This window comes from Neopsephotus bourkii, unplaced genomic scaffold (assembly GCF_033783945.1).
Source record: "Neopsephotus bourkii isolate Nb327-2 ecotype Australia unplaced genomic scaffold, CSIRO-AGI_Nbou_v1 NB_266, whole genome shotgun sequence".
Taxonomy (NCBI): Eukaryota; Metazoa; Chordata; class Aves; order Psittaciformes; family Psittacidae; genus Neopsephotus; species Neopsephotus bourkii.
Window position 1 is genome coordinate 1,007,769 of NW_026900775.1, and position 24,748 is coordinate 1,032,516.

The window sequence follows — 24,748 nt, forward strand, 5'->3', positions numbered from 1 at the left end:
TCTTTATTTTTTTCCCAGCTCAGGTAATAAATGGAAATGCAGATTATCATATTTCACCCTACACTTTGGGACTGTATTGATGTCCCAGAAAATTCATGTTCCCCATATACTAACAGGCTTGCCAATTTACTATGTGTGTGCCACATACACGAAGAGTATTACTTCAGCCTCTGTAGGTGTCACATTCAGTGTTGCTCTGCATGACCCTCAATGGATATAGCATGTTCTGAAATTACATGAACTATTTAATTCTGGGGGCCCCTGAAAAGGACTCTCAAAACTTAACACATGGATAAATAGATAAATACTATAACAAATGATGGTTAGCTGACTAGGTAGGCATAAAGCTGCAGGATAATTATTCTGATTCACTCACTTACTTGAAGCATTTAAAACCAAATGGAAAAGAGCAGGAAACTACCTTTTCTAATTTCCTTACCATCACAGACAGTTAAATTCCACTCAATTAACAACAAGCTCAGTGCCCCATGCTTGATAGCAGACATCTTCATGAACATTAAAAGTCATCCAGTCTTGATTTCACTTCTTTCAGTGACCACGATTTCTCTATCTCTCTCTCAGTTTAGTCCGTAGGTTAACTGGTCACTATTTAGTTCTGATCCCATGTCTACATGCAGGAGATTTATATATCCTGCTTTCTCTTTGGGGAGGTATTCATGGTCAAAATCAGCTTGGCTGCTTAACTCTGTAGCTGTAGCACATTTTCCCTAACACTCAAATAATTTCTGTATCTTTTTCTGCACCCACTCCAGTCTTTCAACACACTTTTTTGAACTGTGAACATTACAATAGGAGCAATGCTTCAGAATCAACCTCCCCTGTTGTATGTGCAGTTAAACTGATCTCCCTGTTACTTCTTTGTAAGTTCGGATTTGTACTCATAAAGATTGCATTATCCCTGTTACCAAAGTGTCACCAGGGGAGTTCAGGGCCACCACTAGGACCTAGGACCTTTCATAGCTACTGATTTCCAGGACAGAGTGGCCTCAATCAATCAGGTCATACTAAGTTTCCCACTGTGACCAGTGAGCCACTATTTGTTTAAAAACCCATTTCTGAGTTGTGTATTCATAACAAGAAAAAACAAAGCTCTGCATGATTATTTGTGATGCTCAAAGCATCTGAAAATGGGAGTAAAGGAGAAGGAATGGAAAAATTGGTACTAGTAGCAAAACTGAATAGCATGTTTTCACCATTTTTCCTTGAGTTTGTTTGTCAGATATATTCTGATTTTCCTTTGCGCAAGATAAAACTTACTGCTGATGAGTTTTCTATGGAGTGGAATTACTTCTACTGACACTCTCTGCTCTTCCTCAATTGGATGCACACCTTTTAATTCTTTTTCTGAGTACGGATGTCATGGCAGCATGCTTATAATTTTTCTGAACACTTTCTGACATATTATTAGTGCAGTGTAGGTTTTTCTGAAGTCTTCTACACTTCTTTGAGCATTTTCTACATTTATCAAATAACCTCTAATGGGAGGTTGAAAATCTCAAATAACTCATGAATTTGAAACATTCTCACTTGCTGGTTTTAATGTCTTGGTTTCTACTGGACTAGAAATCACTTTTTCATTATTGCTATAATGGCATCATAAGAAAATGCAGAATAAAAGTTATGCATGAAAATTTCTGCCTTTTTCTTCAACATTCTGCTTTGCCATCTCATCTGGCTATAGTCTTAAATGAGATCTGGTGGTTTTGTTTATTCTTAATGTTTTTCTCATTGTGTGTACACCATCCTGACTTGAACCTTCCATTTTTCCACCATTTCCGTAGCTTAAACAGATATTTCCTGAAACATAGCTAAACACTTATTATTATTTATACTTTATTCCTATTTACTGAATACTACTTTTCTTAATATTGTCCTAAATGCTACCCAGATTTTTTTCATTGAAGTAGGAGAAAATGTAATCCAGATTTTCATTTTATTATAGTAGAGTTATAAAATCACAGAATAATTCAGGTTAGACAGGATTTCTGGAGCTATTTAAGACAACCTCCTATTTGAACACAGGCTAACTCAAATTTTGATCAAGTTCCTTAGTGCTTTATCCAGTACAGTTTAGAAACTGTTCAAAGAAAGACATCCAACAGCCTCTCAGGGCCAAGTTCCAGCCTGCTCTCCTTGCAAAATTGTTTGACTTTATCCTGCAACAATTTCCACTCTCACAGCTTGTGACTGGTTCCTTTTGCGTCTTTTCTTTGTGGTGTATGTCTGTGAAGAGTCTGCATCCCCTCTGTATTCTCCATTTATGTCTCCTTAAGATAAAGAAGACCCAATGTATACTGCTATTTTAAAAACATTTTTTCTTTCATTTTGCTCTTTCTTTTTAACCTATACATAATGTGGAGGCAGAGAAGGTCTATGTCATTGTGAATGTCTCCATTTTCTCCTGTGAAGTAAAGGATATCATAGTAGTTCCCAAAGCAAACTCCAAGGTCTAACCACATGTTTCGTCTTTAACCACCATAATAAGATCAAAGGTAGTTATCTCATGCTGAGGGTAATATTTAAATGCTGGAGCATAAACTCTAAATGGAAATTTATTGCCATTAGATATAAGGAGATATAAGAATATGTTATATATTATACAGACTTATACAGTTTACTTTAAGGGCATGACTCTACAGGAGCCTAAATCCAAGTAAAATGAATCTCAGCTACCCACCCTCTTTTCTAAATGTACCCATGCATCCAGCTGGTGAGCTTGTGGAAGGAACAAACCTAGCAATAATTGATTCCTGAAAAAAAATGAAGATGTTTTGCTGGGGACTGCTGGTAAGAGGCCAATAATGTGGCCATTAGTGACTTTCTAATTGTGAGCTGAAGTTTGAATAAGTGCCTTAAATAAGTGCCGTTGTTTAGTTTGATATCACAAACCATCGTATTTTACACAACTTTCAGTCTTTTAAAGTAGTTTCAGCTGTTGTTAATATTGAGAGGAAACTTTAATATGCAAAACCACTTTAAAAGGGTATATACTCTTGAAGTTAGTAGAAATGTATTAAACACACTTTCCAGGCTCATTAAATGCATTCAGTGCCAATTCACCTCTTTTTTCTGGGAATGGAAGGAAGCTATTAGATCAGCTGCAGTTACTGCATCAAGCACAATCTTCATAAGTTAAGAAGGGAAAGAGTTAATGCTGTGCCATTATATGGAATTTACAGGCTTTGCATGATAAGTGTTTCACTCATGTTGAAGGTGTTTCTGTTGCTATCACTGAAGTAAAGCTAGTTTAATCTCCAGTGATGAAGTTCTACTTCCATGATTAATGAACAAATCACTGCTTTCACAAGGGCTCATAAGACAGCCAGTTGTTTCTCCCTGTTTATTGAAGAGACCCTTCAGGTTTTCTTTGGGGACCTCATTATTTTGTATATGGATAGGGAAAGAAATAAACAGAGAACTAAAGGACATTTATGCATACATAAAGCAGAAAAAGTTGTTCTTCTAAGGGAACCAGGATGAAATGGAGATGAAATACGTTCTCCAGACTTTGAAGGACCTAGGTGCTATCTCTAAAGCCACTTTCTTATCAAGTTTAAAAATGTCAGAATTTTTCTCTGTCTTCAATAATCAGTCAGAATTAGATCAGGGTAAAGATCAATTTGTTTTGATGTAGTGGGAGTAAAACAACAGTGGACCTGATTTAAGATTATAAACTTGAACATATCTAATTAGAGAAATATTGATTTATTCCAGCCAAGCATCTGAACCCCAGAGACTTCATCAAGCGCTTGACTTTGTCCATCCCACGCTTAACCAAGTGAATGACAGTATTTCAATTCATTATTGTTTGTTAATGTGCTGTACTTTGTATGCCAATATTCCCTTCCCAGGCAAAAAGTACTATCTGAATTTACAAGCACAGCATAGGTTTTTATTGTAAGAGTTTGTGTACCCAGCTCTCCTCAGCACATGTAAGTAAATGAAGACACACTGATATACAATGCACTTAACAATAATCTGTCACACCTTTTCACCTAAGTTTCCAATGGATAAGGACATTCATTTGATAAAGCAATACGGGAATCTAGTTGGTTGTACCCCTCCTTATTTTCTGTGGGTTCACTTGTTTATTTCAGCTGTGTTTTATAAAGTGATGTAGGCACAAAAAAACACGCAATTGTATATTTGGTTGAAGAAGGGCTTATCAAGGTCTTCAAAGAGACTGCCATTCTGAATGGCTGACAAAGAGCTGGAAGTACTGAAGTACACAGTATAGCGTACTTAATGTTTGACTTGGTCTGGAAGCAAGTTCATGGAAAAGCAGAAAATAGGGATGGCCTTTAAGCTCATCCTTCTATCTCATGTCCTCCAAAGACCAGGATAAACACACATGCTGACCACAAAGGAAGCATAAGTGAGAGGATTCCTGTTCCAATAGGAATTCCATAGAGTAAGTGGGAGGGAGACATTAGGCTGTCTAAAGACATACATCCAGGCCATCTCTAACAGGGCTGTAAAATCTAAATCTTTGTTCAGTAGATATTCCTCTCCAAAATTAGTTGCAAATCAAAAGGCGATTGAAGAGCATCTTCTTCTGTTGACATAAAGCTTATCATGTAGTCATCTGCATGCATCTCACGGATGAAATTTAAGAAAATGCAAGGTTGTTGATAAATGTTACATATTTAGCAGTCACCTTTTCAGTTAGAGGAAGAAGCTGTCTACTAAATCATCTGCTTCATGGAAGGCCAAGTGTGCTGGGCACAGTGCTCTCACATGGGCTTAATAGGCTCAGAACGATTCACACTTTGTTTTGTTTCAACGAGCAGCTAGGTAAAGTGCTTTGAGAAGGTGGAAAGATATTTGTTTATTTTAGAAAAGAAAAGATCCTGGAGAGTTTCATCAGCTCTGAAAGAAATTAAAAAGCATGTTTTACTTAGTTTTCTTTCTTCTCCTTGTAAAAGGAGAATGCTTTAATCACCTGTAACTACATGTGAAAATACACGTTGGAGATGAGATTAACATGAAACCAGATATGATTGGTGGCATCTGTTAAACCTGCATGCACAGCATACTGAATAAAATTGTATACCTTTGCTATAATATATCCTTCAATTTGTTCAGCACGATTTCATGCTGATGCAATGTCACAGAAAATGTGCCAAAGTTTCATTGAAGTTAAGCATGAGATACACGGGGGGGTTCCATGAAAATCATAAAGACTACCACCTTTACAACCTGCATTGGACTTAGGAAACTTTCTTTATCAGAACAAATAGACAAGCAGCCGCACAGTTTGGAGACTGAAAAGTTAGTAGCATCTTGTTGTCAGTGGCATAAGTCCCTAATCTGATTTTAAGCAAAGTTAGTTTATCTCAATTTACCATGGCTTAAGCAGGGGTCCCTGCCCATGGCAGGAGGGTTGGAACTGGATTATATTAAGGTCCTTTCTAACCCAAAACATTCTATGATTCTAAGCAGACTACTCAATAAAACGTGTGGTCATTCTAGATCTGGGAAAGGGGGCACTCTCTATTGCCTCTGGATTTACTTCTTGTTAAAACTGGCATGTTTTCCCAAAATATTTTTAATCAGGGGGTTCTGAAAAAACAAATTTTGCTAAAACATGACAAACCCTACATAGACGTAGTGTCTTGAAAAGAAAAGCTGCTAGGACACTTAGTGTAAGACACAGTATCAGTGTATAGCAGTGATTTAAAAAAGCTAATGAGACAAAAGTAAGGCTAAATTAAAACTGAACGAAGACTCCTTTACAAAAACTATTCTATGATTCTATGAAAATAGTAAGGCTTCCATAGGAATCACTTGTGTTCACTCCCTTTGTATACTGCATTTGTTTTTGATCACTTTATCTTAAAAATTAAGTCAAAGCAATAAAAAGATTCTGAGAAGGGCAACAAAAAGAGAAGTATAGGTAGTGGGGAAGAGGGTTTCTGTGAAATAGATATTCTAGAACACATCTGATTAAGTTCGTACAGGAGGGTAACAGGAAAGATGATAACAATGTAAAAAATATAATAGCAGAGAGAAGATCAACCTGGATCATTTCTAAGTGCTTCATTTTCTATTCCATTTCAGAAATCTGAAATGGCAGGGGGTGTAGGCAGAGAGATGAGGGTTGTATTTTGGCATCCAAATTTGTACCAGGATATTTTTTGAGACTTACACATTTGAATGTTAAAAGAAAAATTGTGATGATCTGTAAAAGTCAGTTATTTTGACACAGAAGCCACGTCTTTCCCTAAGAACTTTCTTTCAAAGAAATGAATAAGCTTTCCCTTATTCCATCCTAAAAACTAAGACAAGTTCCTAATATAAAAAGCTGAGACATATTCGTAGAAAACTCAGTGTTTTTTCTCATCCCATGTTTATGCTCTCAATGGGTCAGCTCTTATCTCAGGTGTCATTCCCAACAGTTGATGTGCATTATGTGGAGATATCTATGTGACCACTGTGTGTTAGACAGCATTAAAACAGTTTTCTTGCAGAACCCAAAACTAGTTGGCAACATATAGGCCTGAAACAGCTGCAATTTTAGGTAGAAGGTAAAAGGGGCAGCTCTAGGGATAATAAGCTAAAAAAGAAGTTGTCTAGAGCAACCGACTTGCTGAGAAAGTGACAAACCTTCCTTGATTGCTCTCTTTCCTTCACTTTGCAAGAGCACAAGAAAATCGGGTTAGATGTTTCTGGCAATGGTACTGGAGGAGGAAGCTCAGCAGACACAATGATCATTGTTTCTGAGGTGAGTGGGTTGAACCTGCGCCAGGAAATGTTGCTGTTTTCATCCTTCTCATGTTCTGGTAGCAGGAGGAGCAGAAAGGTCTAAATCTCATACTTTTTACCTGGTTACGTGCTTTAGTTGTACCACTTCCTTGTGTTTCTCTACTTCCTGCAGTCTAGATCAGTGCTGAGACTTGAGATGATCAAATTCATGATTTTCTACCCTGCTGAGAAGTGTCAAGCCAGGCCCCCACATGTGGCTTCCACATGTTCCAGAGACTACTACTTGCATAGCACGAATGTCATTTTATTAGGACAAAGCTGATGCAAACCCATCAGGTGATCACACCTGCCCTCTCTTTAAGAGACTGTCAATTTGTTTTCACTAGGATCTTTTCCTTATAATAACTTGAAGTAGAAGCTTTTGTTCTTTGCTAACTATGATACAACCAGTAAAATACATAGAAGAACTTCCATTCACTTCAGAAACTCTAGATTGAGCTCTCTGTATGGGAAAAAAAACCTCCATCAGACAAATTAACTTGGCCTCAGCAATGTCAGCAAAATGAGAAGTCAGTGTGGTCAGTGGGTGGAGGACTGGTGCTGCATCTCTCAGTAGAAAAACCTGGCGTGGGTGTTAGAAGAGAAAGAATATTTTAGTGTCAAGAGCAGGGCTTTTTTTAGAGCAAGTAGACATGCAAACTGTTGAGCATTGACAGCGCTCTTTTATTCTTTTTTAATAGCTCATAAGTTCTCAAGGCCAATGATGAAAACCCAGAGGTCAGCAAGATAAGTTATTTTCCTGCCAGTCACACTCCCACCTCCAAAAATTAATGTAGGATATGTCAGGTTTTGCTGCTATCAGTTTTGAACTCAGATAATTGTATCAGTGTTGGTGCAGAGCCACCCTGAGAAGAGAAAATGCCAAACGCAACATTTCCTTGCTGTAGATGGAGTCTGTCCGCCTTCACAAAGTGATAGCACAACAGGCTTCTCTTGCAAGTTCTCTTTGTAGTTATGACAGTGAAAAGGGTTTAAAAAATAAAGCTTCAGTTTATTTTTAAGAAATAAACCTTTATAACTGATGAGCTGTCTTGGGAGACTCAACTCCTTCCACCTCCACCATAGATGAAATGAAAAACAACAAACTTTAAATGGTGGCATGTGTTTATACTGGGCATGATTAACTCTTCAGGAAGGAGCCTACTGCTGCAGGAAATAAATGAGGAACCATTTAGAATGATGGGGGGTGGAGAAAAGGGTTAGGGTTAGATAAGCACAAACAAGAACTGCAGTTTATAGTTGTGTTATTTTCTTAGGCAGAGAATACAAGGTCTTCCAGATTTCTTGCTTTAGAACAAAAACGGAGCACCATCTTGATTTGAGAACTGATCTCCTTTTACGCCATGGGATGGGATATTGAGTAGTTTTTTTGCAGGGTGCTTTTGTAGGCAAGACCAAAGACTACTTATTGTGGTGGGTTCACCCTGGATAGACAGCAGGTGCCCACCAAAGCCACTCTATCATTTTCCCCCAGTGGCATAGGGGCACAGGGAATGGCAATTGTGATCAGTTCATCCCATGTTGTCTCTGCTGTTCCTTCCTCCTCAGGGGCTCAGGGGAGGACTCCTCACACTCTTCCCCTGCTCCATCGCGGGTCCCTTCTATGGGGTGCAGTCCCTCAGGAGCAGACTGTTCCAGCATGGGTCCCCATGGAGTCACAGCCTCCAGCACCTAGAGCACCTCTTTTTTCCTCCTTCATGGACCTTGGTGTCGGCAGGGTTGTTTCTGTCGTGCATCAACTGTTCCCCTTCTTAAAGTCATTATCACAGAGGTGCTACTACAGTCACTGATGGGCTCAGCCCTGACCAGTGGTGGGTCCATCTTGAAGTTGGCTGATGTTGACTTTACCACTGGGGGGAAACTTTTATCATGTTCTCACTGTAGCTTCTAAAACCATATTCTTCTGTCTGATGAGCAGTGCCATCAAATCCAATCATCCCTTTCTTTCTCTTGGCTGAGTCAGTGACAGAGCTGCTGACTGCAAGTCTAAATCAGGATTTGCTTCACTGAAGCTGGTGTGTTTCATGCAGACACCGCCAATGTGGGATCCATCCCCAAGCTTAGTATATCTAAACCAGATAAAATATATGTCCACCATGATGATATCTGGTGCCTTTGCTCATCTCTTCTCATGTGTACTTACATAAAATTAGATAAGGCAAGGATTTTGAACATTTCCAATAGCTCATGTTTTTCCTAAGATAGAAATTTTGCTTGATTTTTGGAAATAAAAATCATTTTTAAAACATTTGAAAACCACAAAAAAGGTCATGCTGGCCATCTGTGCCAATGCTGAAAATCAGCTCTACATTTTCTGTCTAAGGAATTACCACCCCTGAGAGCACAGTATATTGACACAAAGTACCCACAAGTCTCTTGCAGTGCTTTACAAAAAGCATTTGTCTACTCTTTCGAAAACTGAGCAGCATCTGGGAGCGATTCAAAGCTTCCAGCAGAGTTCATGACAGATAAGAAGGAACTGAAGAGAAAACAAATGGAAAAAGGCACTGGTAGTTTGTGACCAACATGGGAGAAAGAGCCGGGAGTTATTCATTGTGGTTAGGAAGACTGAATCATTGTCACTCCGAAAGTCAGATTCCAGTGAACTCACTACTTGTCTGTCCTGGAGAAGAGCGAGTCAAAGAACCTGGCATGGACAATCAAGTGTTTAAGACAAGTCTTTGTTTCTGATTTACATGCTGCAAAAGAGCCTGTAACACTTCTTGCACCTTGGCAAATAGAAAGTACAGCAAAGGTGGCTATGATGCACAAAACAAGCCGTGGCAGATCCTGGGAAAATTATGATTATACATGGTCTTCAAGAAGAGAGCACTTATCTTTAATATCGGTTTGTATTTGGACTAATGTGAAACAAAGGGATTGTTCCAGACCATAGTCTGTGCTGACTGATTATCTGCTCTTGTGAACCTTCAGTCACAGATAATGCATCTAACAGCTCTGCAAACCATAGTGCCATGAATCCTGTCTCCCTCTTGTTCATATTACAAGCTGTTTTCCCTCAAACAGTTCATATCTTTGGGCTGCTGAGGTACCTTGGTGCTAGCTTAGGTAAATCACAAAAGGTGAAAGACTGAACATGTTACTTGGCTTTTGGCTTAACTTTTGACAGAAGCTGTGTTAAGGGTCACAAATGCCAGCTACTGGAAATGGCACCTGAATGCTGAAAGGAATCCAGGTGTTTGGGTTTTTTATGACCATGGAATAGGGATATGCACATAAGATATGGAAAGTTGCTATTAAATCAGGCTATTAACTCAGATCATAAAATCATAGAATCAAAGAATCATACAATCAAGTAGGATGGAAAACACCTTTAAAATCATCAAGTCCAACCATTACGCCAAGATTGATAAGACCACCACTAACCCATGGCACTGAGGGCCTTGTCTACACTTCTGAACACTTGCAGGGACGGTGACTCCACCACTGCCCTGAGCAGCCTCTTTCAATGCCCAAGCAGCCTCTCAATGATGAAATTGTTCCTAACACCCCCTCTAAACCTCCCCTGTCCCACCCCTTGTTCCTTGGGAGCAGAGCCCAGCCCCTCCTGGCTCCATCCTCCTGTCAGGCAGTTGGAGGCAGCAATCAGGTCCACCCTGAGACTTCTCCACACTGAACCCCCCAGGTCCTCAGCCCTTCCCCATCACACTTGGGCTCCAGGTCCTGCACCAGCTCCATTGCCCTTCTCTGGCCCCACCCCAGCCCCTCAATGTCTCTCTTGCAGTGAGGGGCCCAGAGCGGAACACAGGGTTTGAGGTGCAGCCTCACCAGTGCCCAGTGCAGGGGGGCAACCGTTGCCCTGGCCCTGCTGGCCACACTATTTCTCATACAGGCTAGGAAGTTGTTTAGCTGTTGAAGTCCTTCTCTTAACTTAGTCTAACATAAACTAAATTTGGATGCTTCACTTAAACTGCACCACTAGGTATTGAGCTACCTCAGTTTCTTTGATAGTTAATGGAGAAAAACCACCACAGGACTCAAAAGTCTTCTGAAGTTGACTGCATTTTTCTGTTAATCATAGAACCGCAGCACGGCTGAGGTTAACACCACCTCTGGAGATTGTCTCCTCCTCCAACACCCCTTGCCATAGCTAGTTAATCTATAAGGATGCTGGGGAGGGACTCTTCATTAGGGACTGTAGTGATAGGACAAGGGGTAATGGGTTCAAACTTAAACAGGGGAAGTTTAGATTGGATATAAGGAGGAAATTCTTTCCTGTTAGGGTAGTGAGGCACTGGAATGGGTTGTCCAGGGAGTTTGTGAATGCTCCATCCCTGGCAGTGTTCAAGGCCAGGTTGGACAAAGCCTTGGGTGATATGGTTTAGTGCGAGGTGTCCTTGCCCATGGCAGGGTGTTGGAACTTGATGATCTTAAGGTCCTTTCCAACCCTAACTATTCTATGATTCTATAGGTTGCTCAAGTTTGACTCCAGCTGGGTTTTGAATATAGCCACAGATAGACCCCACAACCTTCATGGGCAACCTGCTCCAAGTGCTTTGTCATTAATATTATACAGAAATATATCATTAATGTTGTATAGAAATACAGGTTGATTAGGCTTACAAGTTAATGCTGGAGTTAAATGTCTCAGTTAAGACAGGCTTAATATATGTAAATTAGTGACTTGTTAAAAACTACCGAAACATTTGATTTACTCTGAATGTTTATGGGATTTAAATATTTGTAGACAAAGAGTACAAGGTTTATGGGATGAAACAATATTTTTACCTAAACCAAATGTTTTACCAGGAAAAAAAATAATGTCATGCTCATATTACTTTTTGTCCTTACATGACCACATCCTTGCCTCCTTTCTTACGGCTTTAGCTTTTAAAAAAAAAACAAACAAAAAATGGCTACATTTTCCTATAAATTCTCTAATGTCATTTGGTAGTCAAGGTTGCAGCCACACCACTACAACAAGGAAGAAAATTATTATCTTTTTTCCTAGTCTCCCTTAGGTCCCTTGTTTTTGTCTTCCAACCCATTTGCTGGGAGGAGCTGGAGAAGGTCCAACAATGTGAGCAATACATATGTTAGGTTAGCAAAGTTCAACTGATAAACTATCAGAGGATTCATGGTTGTTGTGGCAATTAGTGCTCCTTACGTAGAGTGGAGTGAGTTCTGGTTTTGTTCCATATGCAACCATGGATTCTTCAGTCTGGAAAGGATCTCCAGGGGCTTTCTAGAAGATTCTTTTTCATGAGATAAAATGAACCATGTTTGCATCATGTTTGACAGCTGCTTTCCTAGACTATTTCTGAAAAGCTGTTAACAGAGGTGGGTGAAGACTCTGAGCAACTGTGATTCACCACCCTTGTTGATATAGACAGATTTTCTTAACACTAAATTTTCTTAACACTGAAATTTAATCTTTGTTATTGCTATTGAATGTCCATTGTGCTTGTCCTGACTGCCATGGCCAAGAGAACAAGTTTGTCATTTGAACTTTGTAGCATCTGTCTGTCTATCGTTTTTACTATTATCAAGCTCCCATTTCCTTCTGCTTTTCTGTTAGACCCAGCTGAATCAGTCTTTCCCTGTAGGTTGTGGGGCTTGAGCCTTCTGATCATTCCCATAGACTTCCTTTGAAATTGTATTTCATGGTCAGTGGGATCTGGAGCAAGGTGTATATTAGTTACTCATATTCTAGGATGTCTTTTATTTTTTGGGTGGGTTTGTCGGGTTTTTTTGTGGTTTTGTTTTGGAGGGTTTTTTGGATTTTTTTTTCTTAGATGTTATTTAAAAAAATAAAATTTAAAATTTAAAAAAAACCAAACACAACCTTTTTTCCCCCTAAACTTTCAGCCCAATCTTGCATGCTTACTGAGCTTAACAGGTTGAAATAACAGCGCTGCATGAGCCTGAGTGATTGTTGTCATCCATCAGTCAGGTACTAAAAGATGTTATTCTTTTTGAAGGTTTGAGGTTTATTCCTTCAGGTCACCCCAGCAGCTAGTCATGAACCCTGTACTCAGCAATAAGCCATAATAACTAACCAGCTTGCACAGAACGGGAGAGTTGAGGTTTCTCAGGAAGGCTCTTCATAAATGGTGGGCTGTACTGATGGCTCCTCTCTCACACTAATCACTGGATGTATGAATCAAATAAGAAACTTCAAAATATGAAGATTAAAACATCAAAATCCATGCGTAAGAAAAATAGCTACATATATAAATCAGTTCGGTTGTCCTAAATGAACACTAAATTCTTTTAAAAAAATATTTACTTTTGGCAAAAGGATGCGTGTGAATGGGAAGGAACAGTCACAGTGACTCTGATCTAACATCCTCACTACTCACATCTACTGGCTTTGAAAATGATGCTACAGGTGCTAGAGATAGAAATAAGTAACAAAATCTTACATACTGCAGCCAAGTTAGAAAAAAGTGGAAAAATTCCTGGATTTTTTTACTTTTTTTTTTTTTTCCTTATGTCAACTAAATAATTTAACTGCAAAAACTACATGTGTCATTAAGGAAACATCATTTAGATTTATGTATCACATTTTAAATTAGCTGCTTTTCAGGGTATCTTGACCTAACTTGAATGATATAAAATTATATCCCTCGTATGCCTGAGAGTCCATCAATGCTATTCAGTGCAATCAACAATTATCAAAACAAGCTGCCCTTTCCCCCACGCAAGCACAGACATCCTCCGTAGAGCTGCTTGTTTTGATAATAACCTAGATTATTACATGAGAAATCATGAATTTATTATTACCACCTCTCTAAGAATAAGAGGATGCATTCTTTTATTTCTAGCTGAAGATGTACCAATAGATGTAGACACACTATGTAACTTGTGTAAGGGAATGGATGAAATTTATGGTAGGATAAGCTATTGACTTTACGCTTAGGACTGCTACTATTAGAACTGCAGTGTAACACTGGAAAATGATTTTAGTTGTTGTCTGAATTCAAACCATCTCCATGGCCTGACCTGTAATCCAGAGCAACTTTTCTTCAGTAGTTTATGTGTAGACTGAGCTGAGGGCTGACTGTCAATCTCAGTGCAGCAAGTGATGTTAAAGTCCTTTTAGGAAGAATTACAGTCCTCTCTGCAAGAAAGAACTCAAGTTATCTTCTCTCTGACATGGCAGCAAGAAAAGATAACTAAAGATCCCAGGCCCATTCACACTCAGGTATGAAGACTTCCCTATATCAAAGTCTTCTCTTCATAGGAACAGCTACAGAGTTGCCTCAGAACAACCAAAGGCAAGCAGCACAGGAAAGTGGTTATGTTAGTCTTGAAGCCTGTAGGAAGAAAAGGTGCATTCTGTAAAATATCACAGAGCTCCCAAAGCTTATTAATAACTCTCTTTTCCCTTACATAGAATTCTGCAATATTTGAAGGCAAAGAAATATTTATCCAGAAATCATCCATTTGAAGGCAACCAAGATTTACAGAATTTGATTCTGAATGCAGGAAGAGAAATGCCCATAAAGCCCAATACATAGAATTAACTGATGTGGGAGAAATTTATTCCTACTATAGATTCAGTTACAAGCAAGATTCCTATTACATTTACCTGGTCAAACAGACCTTCTGTACTGCCTCCTTGTTTTTGTATCCCTTGAATAGTACTTGCTCAGCTATCACGCTGTCAATTTAGGACGAATACATTTATTCTTATTCAGAAGGTGCAAAATGCATAGCCAGCACTAAAGTAAGATGGATTAAGTTGATATAAAACTTAATTGGAGGTCGCTTCTTTTCTCAAATCAATATTTGGCTCTATGAAGAAGGGGTAATATTAGCCACTATTACTTAAAGTATACGTAACAAAACACCATTTATAGGCATGACAGTATTTGTTGTTAATGATTTTGGCTCAGTAAACATTCTATATCCTACTTCTGTGTCTTAATCCTCTGGTTTACAGGAGCTTGAAGCTCAAACTGTATGTTCTTCAGAGCAAAGGATGCTGACAGCAAGGTTAAAACAACATAATTAAAGCACAGATTTATGTTTAACAGCTATCAACGCTGCTAAATTCCAACTTCCCTCTTTCAGCATCCCTATGTTTTTTTCCTCACCAGCTATTGCTTTGGTGCACTTTTGTTTGCAGCATAGCTTGCTTCGAGATAATGAGGGACTTTTCCTTTAAAATTGCTTTAAAGAAACTGTGAAGATTCTGCAGCTGCATTTCCTGGTTGAACAGCCCCTGATGGGACTGGGAGGAAGGGGAAGCCTTGTTGCAGAAGCTGGAAAGCAAATACACAGGACTTGGCTCGTCAGGCATAGTCTTTCGCTAGAGTGCACACAGCTGCGGAGTCCCCAGAAGCATGGAAGTTGTTCTGAGGCAAGACGAAGAAAAGATAATATAAGCCTTGGGAGAGTTACTTGGCACTTCAACATAGAAGTGCTTGTACTTCCATCTGGGTTGTGTGCAAAATTATAGAAGCCAGAGCTATATCCTTCTCCTTGGGCTGTTGACAGGAGTTTGGCTTTCACTTTAATGGATTTTTTATATTTTTGCCAGAAGGTTAGAACCACAAAACCTGTGCTGGAAATGGCAACCTATATTGTACATATGCGTTCATCCTGGCAGATGGAGGACAGAAAGTCAGACTAGAGCTTTCATGTCCTTTGAGTCTTGCAGTTATACCTCACAATGTTTTCTATTTCTGAGCCCTCGCTAGCCCTTCTCCAATGTTGTTTGCATTAGCTCTTTCCGCTGTTAACTAGTTTTATGCAGTATAATTCATGCCTGGCCAAAGTGCTGCCCAAGTTTCTTGAGCAACCAGCTGCTTCTTTTACTTCAGCCTTTCATTTGACAAGTTACGGGAAAAAAAGCGCATCCAATCAATCTATTTTGTTCTCTTTGGTATTTTTTCAGTATCAATGAGAGCTACTTTGTTTTAAGTTAAAATCATGCTCTATGCTGCTGACAGAATTAGCTGTAAGGCAGCATTATTCCTTTCTGATGGAACAGAGAGATTCACAAATTCTATAAATGGACGGAGGTCCATTGACTTCAGTTCTCTCCGTGTATGAGTCTGTACAGGCATGCACGTGTGTGTATATGTGTATTAACTGTCTCCAGTGATCTGTCATGTAGATTTTAGTGAGAAAAAGACTACTCACAGAATTTTCAGTGGTAGCAGCCATTCTTTTCCTTCATTTTCAGTTTCTAAATAATTATTCTCCGAATAGTTCTGCTTATATCTGTTATGTCAGCTTTCCCAAATAACTCTAGAAACTGAGGTTTGATATGAGATACTGGGGAAAAGAAGGACCAGGTTTTTTGTACCAAACATCTGAATAGTCTTCCTTCTACCAACATGGAATAAATCAGCTGACCACTATTAAACCCTGAATAACTTCCATTGTGCTCTTTAAGATCACATTAAAAAATAAAAGTGTAAGCTTGAAGACAAATGTTCATACAGTGAACATAGAGGAACTGTAAAAAAGTCTTGGTTTGTGCCCAAGATTTTAAATAAAGAATGGATTATTTTGATCATGTTGTCCGTTATACTCAACTCATGCCAAAATTTTTCACCTAATAGTTTCTGTTCTGAGCCACCATGTATATTTTCTTCCCACTATTTCTTTCAAACCACTCTAGAGATGGCCACAACTGTGGAAGAGCTGGTAATGTTGTACATGCAGCTGCTTGCTGCTGACTTAAAGTGTTCTTCAGTGAGACAGTGGGACCTCCAAAGACTTCAGCCAGCTGAGAATCGCCCCCGGCATAATAACTGCTCATCTGTTACCAGATAATATATTTTGAGTCATTCACTACCACTCAAACTCCAAGAAGGTTAGAGAAGATTATTTCAATTTAAACTAAGTTTATTTTTATTGCTTTTCCCACTTCCTCCAGAATCAGAGTTTTAGCCAACATATAGCACTGAACATCCTGGATTTTTCTTAGTGTTTGTGAGACCATTTATTAGATGTTTAACAACTCACAAGTAATAATATTTCCACTTAAGAAAAGTGCCAGAAAAAGTGCCTATGAGTGCCAGGAAAATGTAGAAAAATATTCTTCATTAAACACTTTATTGCTTATTGGTCTTTGTGGTTTTTAAGTCTTGGGAAGGAAGTGTTTCAAAATGAGTTGAAAACAACTGTGGATTTTCTCTGGAATTTTACATTGTCCGGAAATGTAAGCTGGTTGACCTTGATGGAACAAGGTAGTTCAAAACAGTCAGAAACATCTTCATGCGTTAGTAAGTGCCTGTTGTCTCCCCTGTTTTTCATATCTAATTGTGCTCCTCATTACATTTGCAACACAATTTTATCTGGGGACCTGAAGAACTAAAAGCATGAGATGTGAATCTGTAATAATTCAGAGTGATAACAGACTACAACTATTTGCAAAAGAAACAGGTAAAAAAAGAGGTTGCAGAAATGAATATATAATTTACTGCAACCAGTAGTTTCAGTCATATTTATCTTTGCAAAGGTAGATGCAAAATGCAATTTTCTGATGAAATAATAACACAGTGCAGTGCTGAAGATGAGACAGTTTAGGTATCAATACCATCTTTACCTCTGCTGTAAACTCTTTGTGACTCCCCCTGCAAAGTACTGTAATTGATAAATAACTGTAAAAGACATCTTTCGCAGAGATAAATCCACACAGATCCATTGACACCAGTTTGCATCCCCTCAATATCTGGCTTAGTGTTAAGACCTAGCATTTAGAATCAAGGACAAAAGGTTTTGGTTGTTTTTTTTTGTTTGTTTTTTGTTTTTTTTTTTGAGGAAAAGAGGTGTTACTGGCCACCTCAGGGGTGGGAAGGGAGAGAGTTGAGGCTGGAAGTTGTTCAAACAAACTCCTAAGGCTATCAGATCCTTAATCTCTCACTGGAAGCAGACCTGTACCTCAGCAAAAGAGAAAGAAAATGCTGTGATTATCCTAACAGACCTCTGGACTCTGCCATGAGCTCTTTACCAGAGACAGAAAAAGTGCGTTAGGAATTTCTCTGGCCCGGCTCTTCAGAGTTAGCTCTTCATTTTAACAGCCAGATTTTCTAGTACTTTAAAATGCCACTGATGCTACCTGTCATGCTATGCGTTTACGAGTGAAATTACCTGACATACTTCCAACTGCTTTGATGGAAGCAGATTTTACATAGACCTATGAACATGTGAACTTTAAAAGGTTTACTACCAAGGATCACCAAGGAAAATAAAACACTAACTAAAGCAATCTCTCTTGTACTCTGTAAAACTTTATTTTATGGGCACACAGGTACAAACCCCATTGGGCAGCATTATTTCCAATGAACTGGGTACTCTTTCAGTCTAACAGTGAACCCCAGGCACCTTGTGTCAAATTGCATCACGAGTTTTTTCTTCTCTTTATTACAACAATGCTCCTGTGGGCATTTGTCAGTTTACACAACAGTAATTAAGGCACACGATTTGGGGAACATTTATGCATTTAAGTAATAAGACCATAGAAGACTGTGCAACTTGATGAATGATGAAGAAACCTGTTGAACATTAAAAGAGTCAACAGCAGTCCTGTAAGCTTTAGCTTAGAGGCATTTATGCTTTCTTCACACATCGAAGAAATATTGGATGCATTTCCTACTACCATGAAAGATTCAGTCTCACAGTATCTTTGAAGATCAGTTAGCACATAGGTTATTTTACACAGGCAAGCAAAACCATTGCTTCCATGATTCCATGCAAGAGATTGTTGACTTTGACAAAAATTACAATACCTCCAATTTCCAGGATTTTTATCATATTTCACAACTCATTTCACAGATTTTGTTGCCTTCAACTAAAGCCCCTGGAGATCAGAGTCTGTGAGCATCTCAGTTACTGATACACAAACTAGTAAGACCTATATGGAACTTACAATTATCTTCTATCCTTTTCCTATCTACCCCGTTTTATAATGCTCATCTCAGGGTGATTTGAATATTTTAAGATAAAAATATTCTTTATTTTGGAAATTTTGGTGGCATGATTTTGGGAACTGAAAGCAACTTCTGAGGCAGATGCTTAAGTGTTGCAGTGAGGGACAAATCAGCATTCTTGAGCCAAACCCCTTTAATTCCTGTCTTCATTGGCCCACCCTAGAGAAGGATGTATAACAGCCAGTTGCGGTTAGTTGGACCTATTTCTAGATACAATTCAATCAGAATAGCTGGTTGAATAGCCATTCACATAACAGTCCCTTCTGGCATTAAAATTCATACCTTTTCATGGCTACCTCAGTCCTTTAGCTTGTATAGTACTGATTTATACAACAAGAGCACAGAAGGTTTTCTCTTCCAGTCTTCCAGTCTGCGCATGATAAGGGTCACTGCATACATTCTTAGGTCCAATCACTCTGCACATTTTATGAGCTCTGGAAAATACATAGGTCACTAACTGGAACACTGCACATTCATCTCATTTGCTAGCTGAATGCTAATAGGGTTTCGATATTTGTTCACTCAGCTTTGCGTTCCTAGTTCTAACAGTTAATAAAACTTATTTCCCAGAAATCATACTGGCTAAGAGATGCATAACAGTGTTTATTCCCATATTTATAACCAAAAGGTTTCCCCTCAGCCCTGTCCCTCACTGACTCAGAGGTCTGTTTTGTATGAAGAAGACAAAGTAAAGGTTATACGATTATCCACAGAAAGCCAAGAAAACATACTTGGTGGCATACCTTTTCCATTGTTACTTGGAAACCATTAAAATATTAAAATGTCTACAAAAGCAATAAAATGATCACAGGAGTATGTGGTGATATTTAATTTTCCCACAAGTTAAATATCACTGATAATTAACTGTTAGAAGTTTATTTTGAAATGACATTTCAGTGGAATATCAGACCTTTACAACATAATTAAAGGTTTTTGCATTGTAATGGTGCCCTATTCCTGGTATGAAAGCTTTTTGAAATTATCTGTCTGCTTCATAAATGATTTTTTTTAACCTTTTTTTTCTTTTTCTTTTTCCTGCCATTTAATTTGGCCATTTCTTGTTTTGTTTCTCTTTTAACTACTGATCATAACCACCACGCGCATTTTGTGTCTGTGAGATAGCAAAAGGGCTCACTTCTTTTCTTTTCTTTGAATTGTTTGATCAGGCATTTTTCTCTGATTAGGTGGATTTTTGCTGCCAGTCTGGAGTTTACTGTTAGCAGAGGCACTCCAGGACATGTTTTTCTCACATTATAGCTGGGGAGATTTAGGCAAATAAAATCAAAGTTTTAAAAGTCCCCAGCTCTTACCTGAAGTAGGCCATTGGCAGTCCTTAGACGTGCATTCCATACATATCACACCAATGTGTCGTCTGTCCTCTAATGAAAAGAAGAACCAGTATCCTGTCTGATGCTGTTGACAGCGATAGGCATGATATAGCCAAGCACAAGTATAAAGAGATTTTAGTCTAACGAGGGAGTGTTTGCAACACAGTCTCCACATTGAGAAAGATTCTTCCCCACCACCACTCAGTAAAATTGGCTAATGTCTCACAGAATAATGGGGTTAATAAATCCTTATAAGAATATTTCTTGCACTTTTATATCTGTCCATTGTAACCTTGCCTGCTTGAAGCACACATCATGAATTGCTCCGGGAGTCTTAGAAGGGTATTTCAGAAATCCCAGACTCTTAAGACCAGTCAATCACTGTCATGGTTTGGCTGTGGTCAGCAGCTCAGGACCACACAGCTGCCCTTTCCCCACAAAGTGTTATAGAGGAATGACTCAGAAGGGTAAAAAGTCAGAAAATCTGTGGGTTGAGATAAAGACAGTTTAATAAGTAAAGCAAAAGCTGCACACACAAGCAAAGTGGTTTTCTCAATATAAAAAGGACATGGAACTGTTGGAACAAGTCCAGAGGAGGCCATGAGGATGATCAGGGGACTGGAGCACCTCCTGTATGAAGATAGGCTGAGAAAGTTGGGGCTGTTCAGCCTGGAGAAGAGAAGGCTGCGTGGAGACCTCAGAGCAGCCTTCCAGTATCTAAAGGGGGCATATAGGGATGCTGGGGATGGACTCTTCATTAGGGACTGTAGTGATAGGACAGGGGTAATGGGTTTAAACTTAAACAGGGGAAGTTTAGATTGGATCTAAGGAGGAAGTTCTTTACTGTGAGGGTGGTGAGGCACTGGAATGGGTTGCCCAGGGAGGTTGTGAATGCTCTGTCCCTGGCAGTGTTCAAGGCCAGGTTGGATGAGGTCTTGGGTGATATGGTTTAGAGCGAGGTGTCCCTGCCCATGGCAGGGGGGTTGGAACTTGATGATCTTAAGGTCCTTTCCAACCCTAACTATTCTATGATTCACTACTTCTATCAGCAGGCAAGTGTTCAGCCACCTCCAGGACATCACGCATAACAGTTACTTGGGAAGACAAACATCTTACCTCTGTCTCCCCTTTCCTTCTTTCCCACCCAGTTTTTTACACATCAAATGATGTGGAATATCCCTGGGGTCAGTTGGGATCACTGTGTCTCTTCCCAGCTCCCTGTGCATCCCCAGATTCCTCGCTGGTGAGGTGAGGAGCAGAAAAGACCTTGACTCTGTGCAAGCACTGCTCAGCAGTAACAAAAATATCTCTGTGTTACCAACACAGCTTTCAATATAAACCCAAAACATAGCCCCATAAAAGCTACTATGAAGAAAACTAACTCTATCCTAGCTAAAAACCAGCACAATGCTATGAAGAAAACTAACTCTATCCTAGCTAAAAACCAGCACAATGATTTTCTTCTCTGTCCAACTTCTAACTTTTAGCTTAAATCTGAGGTCAACATTTTTCAACAAAGAGGTCCCAAAGGTTCATGAGTTACTAAAAATAGGATAATACAAGTATTATAATCATTTTATGGATAATCCTGGGGCATCTTTGTGCATTATCATCCAGTGATGTGCTCAGAAAGGGATTTCACTGCTATTCAGCATTGCCTCAAGGACAAAGATGGCTCCATCAACACCAGTAAATTAGATTATACCACAAAATATTCCTCAAGTTACTAGATTATTACAGCAATCCCAGGCAGTGTTTCCATGAGAGAAAACAAATATCCTTTGAGCATTTCCAAACACAGTCCGAAATCTAGCACAGACTAGGGACTATTTCCAATAGACAGCTGGAAAGAAACTTAGCTGTCTTTGGGGGAAAAGGGCTTAAGGGTGTAAATGTGAGTCATTGCATTGGGAGTGGCAGACACTGTAAATTTAATAGTATATATAAAACCATTATGCATCCAATGCTTCACCATCCTAAGAGCAGGCAGGTTATAAGGAAGAGCAATGCACGCTTACTTCCCATTGCTCATCACTGTGCATTAATATAGCAGGAAACGAAGACAGTTTGTCATGCACAAATTGCCTCCGAGGTGTCAAACGTGATGCAAACCAGTACAAATATGGCTTTATATAATGGAGACAGCAGTCAGCACAGTAATTGCTGGTGGGTGCAAAATTAATTTCATACAGGTCACAAAGCAAACTTCAACAGAGAATTCCAACCAGCAACAGTTAACAATAGTAGGCACTGGGGTCCACAGAGGCTACCCTGTGCTTTTATGGCAAGAATACACTCCTGAAACAGCTTCATTTTTCAGACATTACTCGCTGGAGCACCTAGGCGCCATGATTTTGAGATATATGTCTTATGTTTTATTAGTGAAAATCTGAAATATAGAAACTAAAAACCTTGCTTTTAGAAAGAACAGATTATCTCAAGAGGTTTTACAGAATATCTATTTTCATCTCTCTATTACTTTTGTTTCCTTTTGATCTCCTTTTAACAGAACTTGGCTCAGAACTTAAGCTCTGACAAGCTGAAAAGTAATGTAAAGGGTATTAACATCCTATAAACCTATCCTGGGTTAAATAGTGGATGTGAGACAACCTCTTCCCAAACATAAGTGAAGAAAAGCAGTGTGTGCTTGCAGCCCAGAAAGCCACCCATATCCTGGGCTGCATCAAAAGGAGTGTGACCACCAGGTTGAAGGAGGTGATCCTGCCCCTTTCTTCTGCTCTCATGAGACCTCACTTGGAGTATTGTGTACAGTTCTGGTGTCCTCAATATAAAAAGGACATGGAACTGTTGGAACAAGTCCAGAGGAGGCCACGAGGATGACCAGGGGACTGGAGCACCTCCCATATGAAGATCGGCTGAGAGAGGTGGGGCTGTTCAACCTGGAGAAGAGAAGGCTGCATGGAGACCTCATAGCAGCCTTCCAATATCTGACGGGGGCATATAGGGATGCCGGGGAGGGACTCTTCATTAGGGGCTGTAGTGGTAGGACAAGGGGTAATGGGTTCAAACTTAAACAGGGGAAGTTTAGATTGGATATAAGGAGGAAAACCTTTCCTGTTAGGGTAGTGAGGCACTGGAATAGGTTGCCCAAGGAGGTCGTGAATGCTCCATCCCTGGCAGTGTTCGGGGCTAGGTTGGACGAGGCCTTGGGTGATATGGTTTAGAGCGAGGTGTCCCTGCCCGTGGCAGGGGGGTTGGAGCTTGATGATCTTGAGGTCCTTTCCAACCCTAACTATTCTATGATTCTATGATTCTAAAACTCAAAGAGATAAAGAACAAGAAGTGGGTTAGCATTTTTTGAGGGTATGCAAACTACTAACAGGGAGATTAACCCTTTTATTTCATTATCAAACAAAATCCTTGGGTCAAAACCAAGTTATGAAAGAGTTATTTTCCAAGAAACTAGAAAAACTGATGCTAAGGGAAATGTGCTAACTCTGCTGTCTGTATTCATATCATATTCTAGACAGGGACCAGCTGGAAACTTCCCATAATAACAATCACAGGATGCAGAACAATGTCAGAATCATCTACTGAAGTAGACACAGATGCTTTTGGAGAAGCTGAAGAGATTTATGCCATCGAATGTGAGAACAGCAGTGCCTTGTTGCTTAGATGCATTAATAAAGTTGCTACTTGGGAGTGTTCTTGCGTTGACAGAAGTAATACAGGCTTGTCCAAAACACAGAAATTATAAAGCAAGTAGATAATGAACTCAGATATTTTAAGGATTATTAATTTTGAAGGGTTTCATTTCAACAAAGGGACTTAGGCTCTTCAGAAGTATAAAGAACACCAACGATAGCACCTGTCAGGAAACTTTAAGACCTCTTACAAAGCAAGCAGTATCTTTCTCTCCATTGTACAGAGGAAAAGAAACTGAGCAGCAGCAACAGGTACAATTTGTGATTAGGCAAGGGGCAGACATAAAATCTCTGTTTCCTGGATCCCAAGCAACCCATAGTGCAATAAACCATCATACTCCCACAGTATTATTTAAAAGACATGAGCAAATAATTTATGTCATTACTCACCCACTGTCTATGAGAAAGCTAATAAGGAAAACTTCCTTCTGGGGGGGGGAACCAAAACCAAAACCAAAAAACTTAACCCCAGTTTAACTGGTCACAAACATCTCCCAGATCTTAATAACTTTAAATAAATGTTAAGACATTTCAATTGTGTATTTTGACACTCCCTTTCATGTCCTTCACCTCCACCTGCACTTTTCTGAGCCAGTTCTCAGTGGACAACAGTTTACCAACAGTGTAAAGCACATTAAGCTGAGGAACATCAGCATTAGATGTCTCTATCTTGAGTGAAAATGCTGAGACTTTTCATGAAACTGCTGCACACCACACTCACTGCTAAGCTACATTTGACTAAATGGTGGTATTAACTTGAAGCGTTTTCAGTTGCTTCTGTTCTCTTTCTGTTCTTGCTTCCTGTAAATGGCATATACTGGAGATAAAGATTGCAAGTAACTATGGATTGACAAAGACACTCATTAACACTTGGAAAACACCGAGACACATAAAAGAGGAGGGTGACAAGGGCTCAGAAGTTTCCTGGGGAGATTTTTTGAAGTACTGCAGAATTTTGCTTGGCTCCAGAACTTTATATAGGCATTTAGCCTGGAGAAGAGAAGCCTGCATAGAGACCTCAGAGCAGCCTTCCAGTATCTGAAGGAGGCCTATAGGG